Source organism: Pseudorca crassidens, chromosome 9 (genome assembly GCF_039906515.1).
Source record: "Pseudorca crassidens isolate mPseCra1 chromosome 9, mPseCra1.hap1, whole genome shotgun sequence".
Lineage (NCBI taxonomy): Eukaryota > Metazoa > Chordata > Mammalia > Artiodactyla > Delphinidae > Pseudorca > Pseudorca crassidens.
In genome coordinates this window covers 40,181,752-40,198,389 of record NC_090304.1, presented here as the reverse complement: position 1 = coordinate 40,198,389, position 16,638 = coordinate 40,181,752, and positions in this window count along the sequence as shown.

Below are 16,638 nucleotides of genomic sequence, written 5' to 3'. Positions count from 1 at the left end.
AAACATCACCCTGCATGAACCAGGTGGGCCTTAAATCCAATGACATGTGTCTTTATAAGATAATTGCAGAAGGATATTTGAGTCAGACAGCAGAGGAGACACAGACACACAGAGGTGACAGTCATGTGAAGATGATGGCAGAGATTGGAGTGGTGTGTCTACAAGCCAAGATGGCCCCAGCCATCAGAAGTGAGGAGAGACGTGGAACAGGTCCCTCCCCAGAGCCTCTGCAGAGAGTGGGGCCTCCGGAACTATAAGAGCCAATGAATCTAAGGAGGTCACAGTTATGCTGAGACCTGACTGCTAGGAGGGACCAGCCACACAGAGAGACACCAACACACTCCACAAACTTATGTCTCTAGAAATGAGGAGAAACAATGTCCCCAGGTCAAAAAGGTCCATGCAAGGGGCAGAATAGAGTATCTTAACTGTATGGGCCCAGACCTGACTCCTGGGGTTTCAATCCTGGCTTGACTAATGAGTAGCTGGGTGACTGTGGGCAAGTTGTGATCTGAGCCTCTTTTCCTCATCTGGAAACAAGCTTAATAGTGTGCTCCTTCTGAGTTGAAAGGAATGGGTTAACAATCCTTAACTCCATGCTTGGCACAGAGCATAAGCTCTCAATAAATGTTAGCATAATCACTATTATTAGTGTTATTATTTCAATTTGAAGTCACAAATGGCCATAATTCTCTTTCTTGATCACAAAGACTTAAGTGGGAAGGCGGAAGCTGTTTGTAAAACTATGGAAGAACCACCTTTGGCCAGCTGAGTCTTCAGGATGGAGCCTTCCCATTTCAAGTCCGCAGTCTTGATGGGGGCGAGAAGGTGGCCACCAGCTCACAGCTCCTGGGAGGACAGGGCCAGAGGATGACAGCTCGGTTGGAGGTGCACACGGCTTGCAGATTCCTGCCTTTCTGAGATCTGCATACGTGCCACCCAGCTCCCCCTTTAAAGGCATAAAGCTGCCTGATAAACAGATAACTGACAGATCTCTGATCTTGCACCTGAGGGCCAGAGGGAAGGGAGAGGCCCACTGTGGCTCCCTTTACAGGAGCCGAGGAGCTGGCTTGGCACGCGCAGTCCTGCACCACACCCTCCCCTCTTCAAGCATTTGAGGGCTCCAAGAAGTGTCTCCTGGTGCAGAAGAAGAGGCTTCAAGAGGAGGGGCTGCTGTCCTCTGCAAGTCACTCTCAGAGAGGCGCCACACTGATTCCCAGCCTGCAATCGGCAAGTCCATGCACTGTGCCCCTCCCCACTCCAACACAAGGCTGGACAAGGTCACGTTGGGTCCCCGTGGGATCAGCTGAGAGAAGATGCCAGGCTCAGGCTGAGGAGGGGAGGCCACTGGGACATGTTGAGGGCTGAACAAAGGTTGAGGTGAGGGCTTCCCTGTTGGCGCAGTGGTTGAGAGTCCGCCTGCCGATGCAGGGGACACGGGTTCGTGCCCCGGTCCGGGAAGATCTCACATGTCGCAGAGCGGCTGGGCCCGTGAGCCGTGGCCGCTGAGCCTGCGCGTCTGGAGCCTGTGCTCCGCAACAGGAGAGGCCACAGCAGCGAGAGGCCCGCATACCGCAAAAAAAAAAAAAAAAAAAAGGTTGAGGTAAGGACTTGATTAGGAGGCAGATTCATTTAGCACACGAGTAGTCATGGTGGACTGGCTACATTCCAGATCTGTGCTAGGTTCTGGGATAGAAATATAAGCTGAATTAGACAGTCCCACCCTCCTGGAGCTGATGCTCCAGTGCAAATCTGAGTCTAACCTAATAATGGCACAATTGCAAGTCAGATCAGCTTGCTCAGACCACTCCAGTTTCCCCAGTGCTCCCCCTGGGGCTTCTTGGCATGCTCCAGACCCCCCTAGACTCTGCAGTTAGCCCTCAAAGTCCAGCCCTGATCTCCACCAGCCAGACACGTGACTCTTTCCGCTGTGTTTCTGTCCTGGGCCCAGAGAGGGGTCTCCCCTTGTAACTCTCTCTGGCCTTAGTCTCTGAATTAGTCTTTCCCTCCAAGATGTGCAAATTGTTTTCCTCTTTATGGGTTTTCCAAAAGAGAAAAGGTAACAATTACTTAAACAAGAGGAGACTGATCACTTTTAAACCGAAAATTCTGTACTTATCAAGCACAGATAAGTTTCCAGGTGTGGGCTGAGTGTACCACCAAGATTCACACAAACATTCCACCCTTTTTTTCTCTCATAGTTATAAGGTTGTCAGGTGCTGGCTTCTGTTCCCCAGAGTGCAGCCAAAAACGATAACTCAGAGGCTCATTTCTGCTGATGAGGTGAAAAAAAAACACTCCCCAGTTCTAGACTGCCAACAATTCCAAAGGTTCCTTTGCTTATGTTAATTTTACTATTTCTACAGAGTAGGAAGAGTTGCCATTTTAAAAAGTGTCTGACTGTTTATACACTGGTCAGTCCCACCATGGAGGCAGGCACCCTTAACGGTGGCTGGCAAACAAGGGTGGTTATGCAAATCCGGTAATTATCATGATTTGAGGTAACAGGATCATTTGGGATTGGCTGCTGCCTTTGACAATGGGTGGCATTACCAGCAGGCCTGAAAGCTAATATGGTTCTAAGATTAAAGTATCACATGCAGGGTTATGAGTAAAAGTGTACCTTATTCTCTATTGTTTGCCAAGACATCTCCCAGTATCTCTTAGGGCTGAGAACTAAGATTAAGTTCTGGATTACAAAGGTCCACCGATGGGCACGCCATCTCAGGTATTTCAAGTGCCAGACTTGTGTGTATGAATGTGCGAACGGTATGTACGAGTGTGTGTGTGTGTTACATGTATGCAGTATACATAATAAGCATTAGAAATGGGCTTTGTAGACTGCCTCCCATCTACCTGACAAAGATTAGAAGGTCCAGGTCCATGCACTCTGACATACAGACGTAAATAAGACACAAAGAATTCACACCTAGTCAGGGAGACTCAGTAGGTGCACAAATAACGATGGCACACAGCATCACAGGAGTGTCGTGAATGAGGTCCAACCAGAACAACACAGGATTCTGGAGGGAGGGGAAAACATTACCTCTGGTTGAATTCATGGGGCCTCAGAGGTTTCATCTGTCTTTGAGGGTTTCACTGTACAGGTGAGGTCCTTTTAAGCAGACTGCATGGCATGGACAAAGGTGTGGAGGGGTAAGGGAGGAGAAAGGTCAGAGAACGGTGAGACAAGCCGTCATGAAACCCGTCGCAGGTAACAGATGCTCATTTCAGGGGCGTCTCCTGGAGACTTCATCCTAAAGCACCCTTTGCATCCTTCAACCCGTCACTTCCACTTCTTAAACATTCTTCATTCTCCTTCTCAGCTGTAATGACTATAACAGCATCTCCACCTGGACTCCTACAGGAGCTTTGACTGCCCTGCAAGTGGTCAGGCCAGGCTTCAGGACCGGCTACCTGAGGAGGTAACAAGACCCTAATCCCCATAAATATTTAAGCCAAGGGAGAACATCTCCTTTTCTGAAATATTATAAATAACACATTTCTGGGCATTATAAACCAAAACAGGGAGCAAATATTAGTTGTTGATGTTAGGGTGGTAGCAGTCACATATGGATGACGACATAGGGAATGTGTTCATCACAGGAGGGGGTGGACTAGAGACTCATCAACCTGAGAAAGGGAAGCTGCTTTCCAAGAGAATAAGTGACTGGCTCAAGGTCATCCAGCTAATGAATGATGGGACCCACATCTTCCGAGTCATTTTCACAGCCCATGCTGCCTAAATAGTGTTGAACATTCAAACCTAAGAACGATATCCATTTCCATCTGCCTAAATAAATGACAGTTTTCTAAAAATGGCACTACTGGGTGTTAGCACTGATGTTAGAAATCCCAAAGTTAAAAACAGTTTTCAAACATGCTGGATTTTTCCTTCAAAAGTTGTGTTCAGATGATTCTGTAATTTGGGCAATTAATGCACTCTCATTATGTGTCCCTTGACATTGACTTCCTGTCCGTTTGGAGGCGTCTAGTGTAGCAGTTGAGGACTCTGGAACTTAATATCCTGGTTTTGATCGACACACTAATGTAAAGGGCCTTAAGCAGGATTCTTAACCTTTCTGTATCTCAGTTTTCTCATCTAGAAAATAGTGATAAAAACAGTACCTAGCTTATAAGATTGTCGTGAGGATAAAAAGAGTTAATACATATTAATAGTTAGAACAGTGCCTGGCATGTGCTAAGAGTATAATAAAAGCTTGCTACTATTATCATCATCAGTAATTTTGTTATTTTACATGGCGGAAGCTCTCAACCCCTATATTAATGGCTCAGAACTGATCAGAATCACGCGTGCCACAAACGATCCTTGTCCGTGCATCTCTACTCCTTGTGACTAGAGCTGGGTGACTCAAAACCCTAAATCAATTAGGATCCAGGCACAGAAAGAGGTGGCATACTCAAGCAGGTAATGGAGGAACTATTTATAGAGGTGTGGGAAGGTCTGAAAGGCCAAGTGGATAGGGGTGTGGTCGGGGGAGCCAAAAGAGGGAGCTAGAACTGTCAAAGGGTCACCTGATAGGAGCTGCAGCCTTCAGAAAGGGGTGTAACCGCCCACGGTACCCTGGCAGAGGCAGAGCCAGGCCCCGTGTTCCATCCTCCCGCTGGTGCTTCCGTTGACCAACCACAGCCAGAGGGCAAGAGAGTCTGTAAAGCAGTCAAGAGAGTTAGCCTCCTGGGGCACGGAGCTGGACAGAGACTGGTGGAAGGGCTGGAGGGGCCCATGGAGAATATCCAGCACAAGATCCTTTCTCACTTTGCTATGATGTCCTATAGAAAATGTACCAATGATAGCAATACAAACCTAACCATAATTAGGGGGATAGGAGTTGTTCCTTAAGCCTTCCCAACTGGAACGTGACTTTTGAAAAACTTTTTGGCTCAGTATTTTCCATACAATATTAAATCCTACTAGAGTTTTGTTGCAATTAGACTAGTGAACTAAATGAAACACACATCAGACTGCAAAAGATAAGAGACTTTGCACCTAAATTCTGAGTTTAAATATCAGCTCTACTCCATGTCACCGGAATGACCCTGGGGACTGAATGAACTAAATGCAGTGAGAACAGGTGAAGTAAGATATGAGAAACAGCGTAAGCAACAGGTCTTGATGAATGCGTACATGTTGGGGGTATGTACTGAAGGGTAAGGTGGAAGAAGCCGGGAAGATGACGAAGCCATGGACCGAGTTAGGGGATCCAGGGGAGAAGATGGTTTTTCGTTCCTTGCAGGAGCACCTATATTATTCCCACTCTTTCTTCAAAGCCCGAAAGTCCTTCATTTTCCTGGTTAAATGGACTCAGGGGGAAATATTCATGCTGTTGGCCTCGTGGCAGCTGAGGTCTGTACTGACCCAGGTCGCCAGGACACAGCTGCCACCTTGGAAACTCAGTACGTAGTTTGGACTGATTCCCCTATTAACTAGGAATTTGCAGTCTCAGGAGAGGGATAATTAGCACAAGTGATGCAATTTGGCTCATCCTCAACTGAAAGCTAAAAGGAGACAATCAACATCAAAAAGCCTCTTGGTCCAGCAGTCTGCAAGGAAGTGACTAAGGATGGAGGGATTTTGATTTTGTGCTTTTAGTTTTCAGCTGAACCAGTCCCTAATTGGAACAATATCATTAATTGCACGTTTGTCCCCATGTGGTCTCCGGGCCCCTTAATCTGCTGCAGATAAGGATCCCTACCATAGGGCAGTTTATCACCGTGTCCTGTGTCTCGTGTTGTAGTTGAAGGCAGTGTGGGATGGCATGTTTCACTGCTAGGATAGCAAATGCAGCTGGCAAATTTACTGGATTTACCCCTCCCTATCCAAACAGATTGCTCTTCTCTTCCTCCCTCACTGATGGCATCCCGTGCAAAGAACTGCAATAATTAAGACGTCTGGTCACCAGTGTCCAAAAAGGAGGGAGCTGTGCTTTAATAGCTAACTCCCAGTGGAAAAACTTCCCAAGAATTTGCTTGGGTCAAAGACTTTTCAGACTCTCCCGAAGCAAGTGATAAACTTCTCTTGAGCCCCTGCGGTGTGCTGGAATTGTGGGGACACAATACACATTAAAACACAGCCTCTGCCATCAAATAGGTTAGATTTAAGTTAGGAAGCAAATGCATACACATAAGCAGGTGACCAACAATGTAAGCCAACCAGAGGATCTAGGCTTCATCCGAGCTCCACTGAGCTTAGGATCATGGAATACCTCTGAGCCACTATCTTCCCCTGTAAAAGGGCATCCTAGGACTGTTGTGAGAATTAAAATAGAGATTGCTTGTGAAAGCGTCTTAAAAACAAATGTAGGGCTTCCCTGGTGGCGCAGTGGTTGAGAGTCCGCCTGCCGATGCAGGGGACACGGGTTCGTGCCTCGGTCCGGAAAGATCCCACATGCTGCGGAGCGGCTGGGCCCGTGAGCCATGGCTGCTGAGCCTGCGCGTCCGGAGCCTGTGCTCCACAACGGGAGAGGCCACAACAGTGAGAGGCCCGCATACCGAAAAAAAACCCCAAAAAACATATGTATTCATTATTACTATTACTGTGATTTACAAAAGTAAATCGGAAATAACTTAATTTTCCAATGACGCCAAGTGCAAAAGTAATTTTTGGCATTAACCATTCATAGAAACTATCTAATCATCTACAAAGCTGCTTGGAATAACCAGAAAATACTCCTGTTATACTCTTAAGAAAAATCAGGAATAAAAACTTCAGCGTGGTTCAATTTCAAGTTTGTAAAAACAATTTATAGGAAAAAATGCAAAGAGAAACACCAAAACGTTAAATATTAAATGTTAAAATGACATCTTCCTTGGTAGCAATAAGATCACCTAGCACCCAGATCTTGGTTTCTAAATACCATTCCCCACTAGCAGGGACCAGGAATCCTTAGAAAAATGGCTGGCTCCAGGGCTGAAACTGAGAAAGCATAAGATGTGCTTGGGATATTGTCTTATCTCAAACAATATGGAGTGCTCAAAAAATGATAGGGAGGTTTCAAAAGGACAGAGAACCCATTTTGAAGCAACTCCCACTGGCCAAATCTAGGATAAATGATGGCGATGGAGAATCTGAATAAATGATGGTAATGGATTGTTACCCATGGAATAAAATAAGAATCCATGAACTCATACTGAAATTAATTAAATAATCTCAGCATGGTACAATTTCAAGTTTGTAAAAATACTGTATAGGGGAAAATGTGTTAATTAATGAATTTAATTAAATACAAAAATTGAAAAGAATGGAAAGTTCTTCCTTACGGTAGAATTTCAACTAATCAATAAATAAAAAATCATAATATTAGAAATCACTATTTGACAACCATAGTAATAAGTTATTCAAGAAAGAATTATCAATATATGCTAAAACTAACATATGAAAACTTCAATGAGAAACATGATATCTACTTTGTCTCAAAGCATCTTCTCACAAAATGCTCCCTAATTTCAAAGGGAAAAAGAGTAACTTTATATGAAACAGCCTGTAGATACCACCTTAACCAAGTGATCTAAGTTAACATCCATAGTAATGGGACATATCTACATCCTGTGGCTGATATAATGTAATGAGAAGAACACTATATTTTATTTCTCTGATGTTCATGACAAAAATGCATAATTTGAATCCGTTATTTAAAAAGTCACATCAAATTGAGGAATGGTGTACAAAACTGACCCGTATTGTCCAAGAATATCAGATCATGAAAGGAAGAAAATTTAAAAACTGAGGAAACTAACTGTTCCAGTTTGAGAGACTAAAGAGACATGAAAACTAAGTATAGGGCTTCCCTGGTGGCGCAGTGGTTGAGAGTCCGCCTGCCAAGGCAGGGGACATGGGTTCGTGCCCTGGTCTGGGAAGGTCCCACATGCCGTGGAGCGGCTAGGCCCGTGAGCCATGGCCGCTGAGCCTGCGTGTCCGGAGCCTGTGCTCCGCAACGGGAGAGGCCACAACAGTGAGAGGCCCGCATAATGCAAAAACAAACAAACAAACAAACAAAAAACCTAAGTACAATGCATGATCATAGATTAGATCTTGGAGTGGATTTTTTTCTTTTGCCATAAAAGACGTTATTGAGACAATTAGAGATATTTGACTAAGGTTATATATTATACAGTAGCATTGCATCAGCATTAATTTCCTATTTTGGCTAAAGGAACATTTGTTATATAAGACATTATGTTTTTTTAAAGGAAATAAATACATCCTTAAGTATTTATGAATAAAAGAGATCATGTCTCCAATTCATTCTAAATTGGTTCAGAAAGAGTAAAGATTGGCACACACACACACATATGTGTGTGTAGATATATACATATGGCAAGAATGATGATACGTATGTGATAAAATGTAAACATTTAGGGAATCTGCGAGGTAATGTAGAATTATTTACACTATTGTTACAATTTCTCTGTAAATTTAAATTATTGAAAGTAAAATGTTGAAAATATAGTAATATTGGACAATGGGGTCATTTTTTCTTCTTTATACTTTCCTGTAGTTCTCATATATTCTGTAGTTAATGTGTGAGATGGATAGAAGCATACGTACATACACACACGTATGTGAAATAAGGTTTTTATATCATTGCATTAACACTACTCTCATTGTACTTTATACACTCTTGTACTGTAGTACATTACTGTATTGTACATTAATACATTGTACTGCAATACAATACATATCCAATGTAATACAAATTATGACAGTTTCCTTCAGAAAAATAGCATCATCAGTCAGCTATGGGACTTCAGTAAGCCTAGAAAAACAAAACTCCCAAAAGTTCAGAGACTTCTTACAACAGAGCCTTACTTCTCAACTCACGTTACCTGTGGACTGTTAGTTGGCTGCATTCTGGGGCTCAGCTGCATATGGCTTTCCTATCCTGGAAGTAAGCATTCTCTATATTGGTGTCATGGCAAAGACAAAAGATCAAGAGAGCTAGTAGAAAAATGCAAAGAAAAAAAAGAAAAATGCAATGGTTCTTAAAACTTCTATTTACACATGGCACATGACAATTTTTCTCACATTTCATTAAGCAGCGAAATTACATGACCAAGTGGAAAATGGGACAAAGAACTATATTTATCCCATAGGGAAGCTCTCCAAATCACATGACAAGAGGCAGGGATATATAATCTTCTTGGAAAGGAGGAATCAAAAGTTGGGAACAGAGATACAGTATTCCACAATGAGTATCTTGATCATAAATATTTGCTTCCCTCCCTTCTGCACACAAAATATACCACTCCTCAAAGGAAAAGCCCCAAAAGTCTAATGGGATATGACAGTAAGTGGAAAGCCCAGGTTCTTATAATAGTCTCTACGTTAAAGGTGGTCAAATGTGGCTCCTCTTGATCGAGAGACCCATGAACCAAAACAAAACAAAAGACAGTTAACTTTTCTTCCCCCCAATTCAACATGCATTGGTGGAACAGAAGCAGGATAACTGCAATGAATTCTCCCATTTGTAAAGGAGAATAATAACGTAGAAGCATCAAGCGATCACTTGTCCACAGCAATTCTGAAATATGTCTGGGCAAATACAGTTAAACCCATATGCTGAAGTAAGGAATATTCTTTGATTAAATACCAGGTCGTCTTCTCCCTGGGTGCAGTCATTGCTCTCCACGGCTCTTGGCTTCATACTTTGATAATTTCTTCCTTTTCCATTATCTTCTTGATACATCTGTAGAGACCATTAAGGAATCTTCTGTCCTTGGGAGCTGAGTGGCAGAAATTTGGGGGCCTTAAAGTTAGTTTATGTCTTTAACAGTTACAGTCTCTTAATTCATGCTGGTGGCTCTTTTGGAAATAAAAATCTCTCAAAACCATCATTGGCTATTCACCAACCAACATTATGTGCCAACAACTACACCCAGAATTCTTTTGAAGACATGCCTCTCTTTCTAGAATTAATTAGAGGTGCTTCAAACTTATCATGCTTCCATGAGAGAGCAAACCCTTCGTTTCCTTTCCCTGAACCAATGTAAATAATTTATTCAGAATCACCTTAATTCATTTAAACGTTTTAACAGAGGATATGGAGGTTACACCCTTAATTTGGACTTTGCTTGGGGCCTTAATATAATTATCTTTTGTTGCTCAACACATTTTTCAGTTTAACTTTTACAGGTTGCATATGAGAATCACTTATATCCTACAAGTCCTGAAAGTTCTGGATTCTCTCTTTTCCCTTTTATTCCTGCTTGAAAGCTGGACAATGACTTCTGAGCTCATCTCTTTCTTATAGTACCTTGTCACATGCCGCCAAGAACCAAAAAGTACACAGGTCTCATTCTGTTTGCCAAACTCTTCACCTAAAGCCACACCTTCATTAGGTAAATTATTATCCTCCAAGTTATCTCAGGAAATAGTTTTACCAAATGTTTAGCCACTGCCTGACATGAGTCACTTTGTTGTCAACTTCAATAATAATTTCCTCCCTGCCCACTGCTTGACTGTGAGCCAGTGCCACATAATTTGGTTGTTTTTGTTTCATTTTGTTTTGTTATGGTAACACCCCACTCTGGTACCAATTTCTGTATTAGTCAGCTTTCACTGGGTATGACCATGGTAACAGCCCCAAATCTCAGTGACTTCCAAAAACAGTGGTTTATTTTTGTTCATGTGTAATGTGAGCCTTACACCCAGTGAAGACTGACTTATATACACTTCTATACTAGAAATGTGAACTCAAAGGAAAAGCTCCAAAGCTTCAGAGATGGTGTAGTAACAAGAAGAAGTTCTACAAGAGGGGAAAAACTGCCTCCTCCTGCTGTATTCCCTAATACAGTGAATGACTTCACCATCTATCGGGCTTCCTGAAGCTACAAATAGATAGATGAGTAATCCTCTACTTCTCCCTCTCCTTCATCCCCTGCATCCTCCAGGCTTCAAATAAAAATATTCTTGGCAACTAGAACATTACCTGACTTATTGTGTAGTCTCTCAATAGTTGTTGTTTAAGTTAATGTACAAAATTATCTGATTAAAAGAAAATCTAATGCTTATTAAATCCCTACTCTGTAGCAGGGACTAGCATCCCATAGCTGTTAAGTGATAGTACAAGGAACCAAACCCAGGTCTTTCTCACTGAAATGCCCCTGTTCTTATAATATACTTTATACCTCTGTCATTGCTTTGGGACTAACGGGAGGTCCATAAAAACAGGCATAGGCAGATCCTCATTTGCCATTATCCCATCTCCGTGCATTCAAACATGCTGTCTACAAGGGGCAACATGGCCTACTTATTCATTAAGGCTAACAGGGAACACACGTCCAGGGTCATCTTTATCTTCATCTGAAGGACTTCAGAGCGTCTCTTTGATTTAAGGGAATCTTCTTGCCAAGTATTAGTACCTCCCTCCAAACTCTAGAATTACCCAGGAGGGAGAGCCTTATGTTGCTACTTTAATTACCTGGCCATTCTTCTCACTAACTAGGAAATTATGAGAGAAACACAGCACTGAGAGCACTGTATCTAAGACAGTGTTTACAGATCATAGTAGCTAGTCGTCAAGGATAAGAAGACCCCCAGCATTCATGCCCTGATATAGTCTCCCCCAGCACTGAATCTGGCTTGGTCTGTGGCTTGCTTTAATGGATAGAATGTGGTATTATGCTGTGCCAATTCTGAACTTAAGCTTTCAGAATGCCTCACAACCACTTTTGTACTTTTAGGAGCCCTGAGCTGCTATGTAAGAAATCTTGTTACCTGCTGGAAAGCACACTTGCAGAAACCAAGTGGAGAGGCCACTCAGAGAGGAAGAGGTCCCAGATTACATGAAGACAGAAAGAAAGACCCAGCTATCTCAGCATCCCAGCTGAGTTCGGCCTTCTAGTCAACCTTTCCTCATTTCCACGGCCATTGTGAAAAGTCAGATGAAATAATGGTTGGAAGGGTGCTGTCTGATCTCTGCCCGAGCACACAGGTTTGTGGTATCACACATTCAATCAACCATAAGTGTGTGTTGAGCATTGAGTTCAGCCAGACAGTAGTAGATGGAATAGGAAAGGGGATGTCAAGTCTATCCTGGAGGACCTTCCACTGGAGAACAAAACAAACTCATGCACAGAGATGACACTGTGTGCTCAGATATTCTCCCTCTCAGCTCTTGGCAGAACCACAGGGATGGGAGGGAAGCAAGGACGATCAGGGGTGGGTGACAGGGCGGAGGGGTCTGTGCCTCTGAAGGTCAGAACACATAATGAAGCAATCACACCACCTCTCCTAAGGGAGACAGATTCGTTATGGCACATTCTGGGGAAATCAACTAACTTGTCATGGGCTTTTCTGGTGAAACTTGATTTCAGACATAGGACCTTAGAGGAGAGAAAGCAAGGTGACGTGACAGTATCCCCAAGGTGCTAGAATTCTGGTAGACCCTTCTCCAGGGGACACAGGGAATTTTTGAAGCCAATTATACTCTAAATTAACTTGCAGCTCCTGGAAATGCCTTCTAGTCTTCGGAGAGAGATCAAGAGTTCCTGGAAAAGAGCCACGACAGGGGCAAGATGAGGGACACACTAACAGGAAAAGGGCCGCATGGCTTTACAATGTGTGCAGTCAAGAACTAAAAAGGAAATAAATAAGGGAAAGTTAAATTCACTCCCAGCTACAGTGGCCACAGCAGCCCTCAGGGGTCAAGGTGGCTCCACAGGCTGCCGGAACCACTAAACTGGGTCCTGGACAACCTGCCAGGGCTAACCCTGTCCTGCGTTCTCGGTAACCCCTCCACATGGCTGATCCTGCCCCATGAAAGAGGCTAGACATACAGAATTCTAGAATAAGCAGAGCTTCAACGTTCCAGCCAAAACCTTGCTGCTTTCTGAGCATCTCAGCATGGTTCATGGGTATAAGTTGGACAGACTTATCTCAAGACGTGCTGGGACCTCAGCAGTACAGACTGATGGCCTAGGAAAGAAGAGCCCTGACTGCGCCAAGAGGAACGCCGAAGGACCTTCAGAGATGCCCAAGTGAGTGTGGTGAGCCCAAACTTGAATTAGGCTGCAATTTCTGTCAAAGAAAATCTACTGAGTGGGTCAGTGTAACAACAAGAAACCCGCTTGGAATGGATCCATGTATCAGGAATAATGGTACATCATCAATGCAGAGGGCGCATGGGGCTGTGAATGACGACCAGGCCCACTGACTAATGGGCTGAAAGCAAGAAGGCCAATTCTAGGCTCCACTCAATAGAGGAGATGATCCTACAAATGTCCTGCCAAGTCTTGATCAGAATTTCCTCAGGGCATGGGACTGATGGAAGACACCAGTGCCTACAACTTGGGAAGTCAGGGACTGATCATCTCAGTGATGGAGTGCTTGCATTTGCCTCCCGTTTTCTGGAAATTTCCATATTAGACCCATTCAATCCCTGCGTACACATAACCATATCAAAGCTTGGCTCATACCCTGGAGGACCAGCTCTCTATACGTATACATCTCTGTATTTAATGCACTTTAAATTCCACTTCAGTGATCTGACTAATGACTCAACATCTCTCTCTTGCCAATGCTTAGAACCAAAGACCCCGTCTCAGATGGAAACTTTACCTTGACCATGTTGATCCGCCCCTTGAAGGTCTATAAGTCAGTCAAAGATTCCCTCATTACTCTACCCCAGCAAGTTACACGAGAAGATTTCTTATCCTATTTACCCCTTTCATACATGCCTAGGTCTCTTTTCCACCCAGGTAAACCCCATATCCCTCACAGGGATAGTTCAAAAGTGAGGTGGAAGTACAGCTCAAACAGACACCAAAGGACCATAAAATTATTTTAGTTGTCAAACTTTTTTTTTCCAAACCATATTTTCCACAGTGGACTGGCATGTATATATAACAGATATGTGCCGAGCTGCTCCAGATGAACAAAGGGCAGGGGAAGGAGATCCTTAGGCCTCCAAGGGACTCAAGGGCTATCAGAGCAAAGGAGGAGAGCCACCGACCTAGACTGTGTCGCTTAATTTACAAAGGAGAGCACTGAGCCCTGAGAATGGAAGGAGTTTGCCCGGAGTCACAGAATAAATCGGTGCTAGAGCCTAAACCAGAAACACTGTCTGCTCTGACTTTATACATGGAGATCTCTATGCTCTCTCTCTCTCTAAAATTTATCCAGGACATCCATGGAATCAGATAATCAAGTTGTTCAAATATATCCATTTGACTTGATCCATCTTATTTGGGAAATGTGTGAAATAACAAATCCAACATAATGTCAAACCATATTTTATTAAATTTCATTGGATCCCTATTAGGATCATCATAAATCTTTTATTTTAGGAAAATCAGAAAATGCTCCAATTGAATAAAAAGTATAAGTTGATTACATTAGAGAAAAGGGAACCCTCCTACACTGTTGGTGGGAATATAAAGTGGTACAGCCACTATGGAGAATGGTATGGAGGTTCCTTAAAAAACTAAAAACAGAGCTACCATATGGCCCTGCTATCCCACTCCTGGGCATATATCTGGAGAAGAACATGGTCCAAAAGGATACATGCATCCCAATATTCATTGCAGCACTGTTTACAATAGCCGAGACATGGAAGCAACCTAAATGTCCATTGACAGAGGAATTGATAAAGAAGATGCGGTACATAGATACAATGGAATACTACTCAGCCATGAAAAAGAATGAAATAATACCATTTGCAGCAACATGGGTGGACCTAGAGATTGTCATACTGAGTGAAGTAAATCAGACAGAGAAAGAGAAATATCATATGATATTGCTTGTACGCAGAATCTAAAAAGAAATGATACAAATGAACATATTTACAAAACAGAAACAGACTCACAGACTTAGAGAATGAACATATGGTTACTGGGGTGGAAGGGTGGAGGGAAGGGATAGTTAGGGAGTTTGGGATTGGCATGTACACACTGCTGTGTTTAAAAAGGATAACCAACAAGGACATACTGTATAGCACAGGGAACTCTGCTCAATGTTATACGGCAGCCTGGATGGGAGGAGAGTCCGGGGGGGAGAATGGATACATGTATATGTATGGCTGAGTCACTTTGCTGTGCACCTGAAACTATCACAAGATTGTTAATCGGCTATACTCCAATATAAAATAAAAAGTTAAAAAAAACTTTCATTGGATCCCTGTTAGGGTCATCATAAATATTTTAGGAAAATCAGAAAATGCTCAAATTGAATAAAAAGAATAAGTTGATTACATTAGAGAAATAATTCAAATGTGCTTTGAAAATGCATTTTGCTTGTTTATTCATTTATTTATTATTGGCTACATTGGGTTTCTGTTGCTGCACGAAGGCTTTCTCTAGTTGCAGTGAGCGTGAAGTACTCTTTGTTGCGGTGACAGGCTTCTCATTGTGGTGGCTTCTCCTATTGCAGAGCACGGGCTCTGGAGTGCAGGCTCAGTAGTTGTGGCACACCAGCTTAGTTGCTCCGCAGCGTGTGGCATCTTTGCGGACCAGGGATCAAACCCGTGCCCCTCTGCGTTGGCAGGCAGATTCTTAACCACTGTGCTACGTGGGAAGTCTGAAAATGCATTTTTCTAATAAGTCATTGAAATCATCTTTCTATGGAAAACTAAGTTATTAATTTAAATAGACTTAATGTATCTGTTCATGATCAATGTAAAGAGCTGGAATCGGCACTTGTTCGAAGCACATGTAGAAAATTTAGCAGAATATGAGATTTAGTAATAGCTGCACAGAAGGGTGAAATTAGTCTAGGGACTCAAGTTTTATAACGTGCATATGGTGACCATATTTTCTAAACAAAAAATCAGGACACATGGTTGACAAGTAAGAATACCCTTATGGGGACAATGGTCTGTTCCAGAGAACCTGGTCTGTTCCAGAGAACCTGGAACATATGGTCCAGGCTGCAGAAGCAATTTTGTGAGGCTTGTCTCCTTCACAATTAATCGTCTTATTCATGGGTTGAGAAACCAATGTGTATTCCCAGTGTCTGTGTTCTTAACTTTCACTTTGTCCTCCTCAGGCAAACTTTATTAAGAAAAAGAAAAGTCTTTAAAAAGTTAAAGTTCTATAGAAACATGAATGTCCATAATTATTAACAACACTATAAAATATATAATTTATGTATTGATATACTGGGCCAAATATTTGTTTACTTATCCATTCAATAAATAGTTTATCTGCTCATTTTGTATTAGGTACTGTTCTGGGCACTGAGGTTACAGTGATGAATCAACCCTGATCCTTTCCCTCATGGAGCTTACAGTCTAAAAGACAGTACACTAACATAATAATAATCATGGCTTACTAGTCATAGTCATAGTAAATAGTCCACTTGCCATCCTTTCAACCAATTTTGTGTGATGTAGCAGATCGTGCATGCCTATATTATCAGACCTAAATTTATATACATACTAGCTGTGTAAGTTGGAACGAGTCACTTCATTGCTTTGCGCCTCAGTCCCCTAATCTACGTGGGGATAATTAATAGTTTCTCTTCATAGGATAAAAGAGAATGGGATGTGCGTATAAAGTGCTTTTACTGAGACAGTCTGCAGTTTTATTCTTTACAATAAAGGTAAACAAATAAAATGCAAAAATAATCTCAGTTTATTAAGGCGTCCAGATAAACAATCTTTGCAGAATACGTTATGAGCTCCC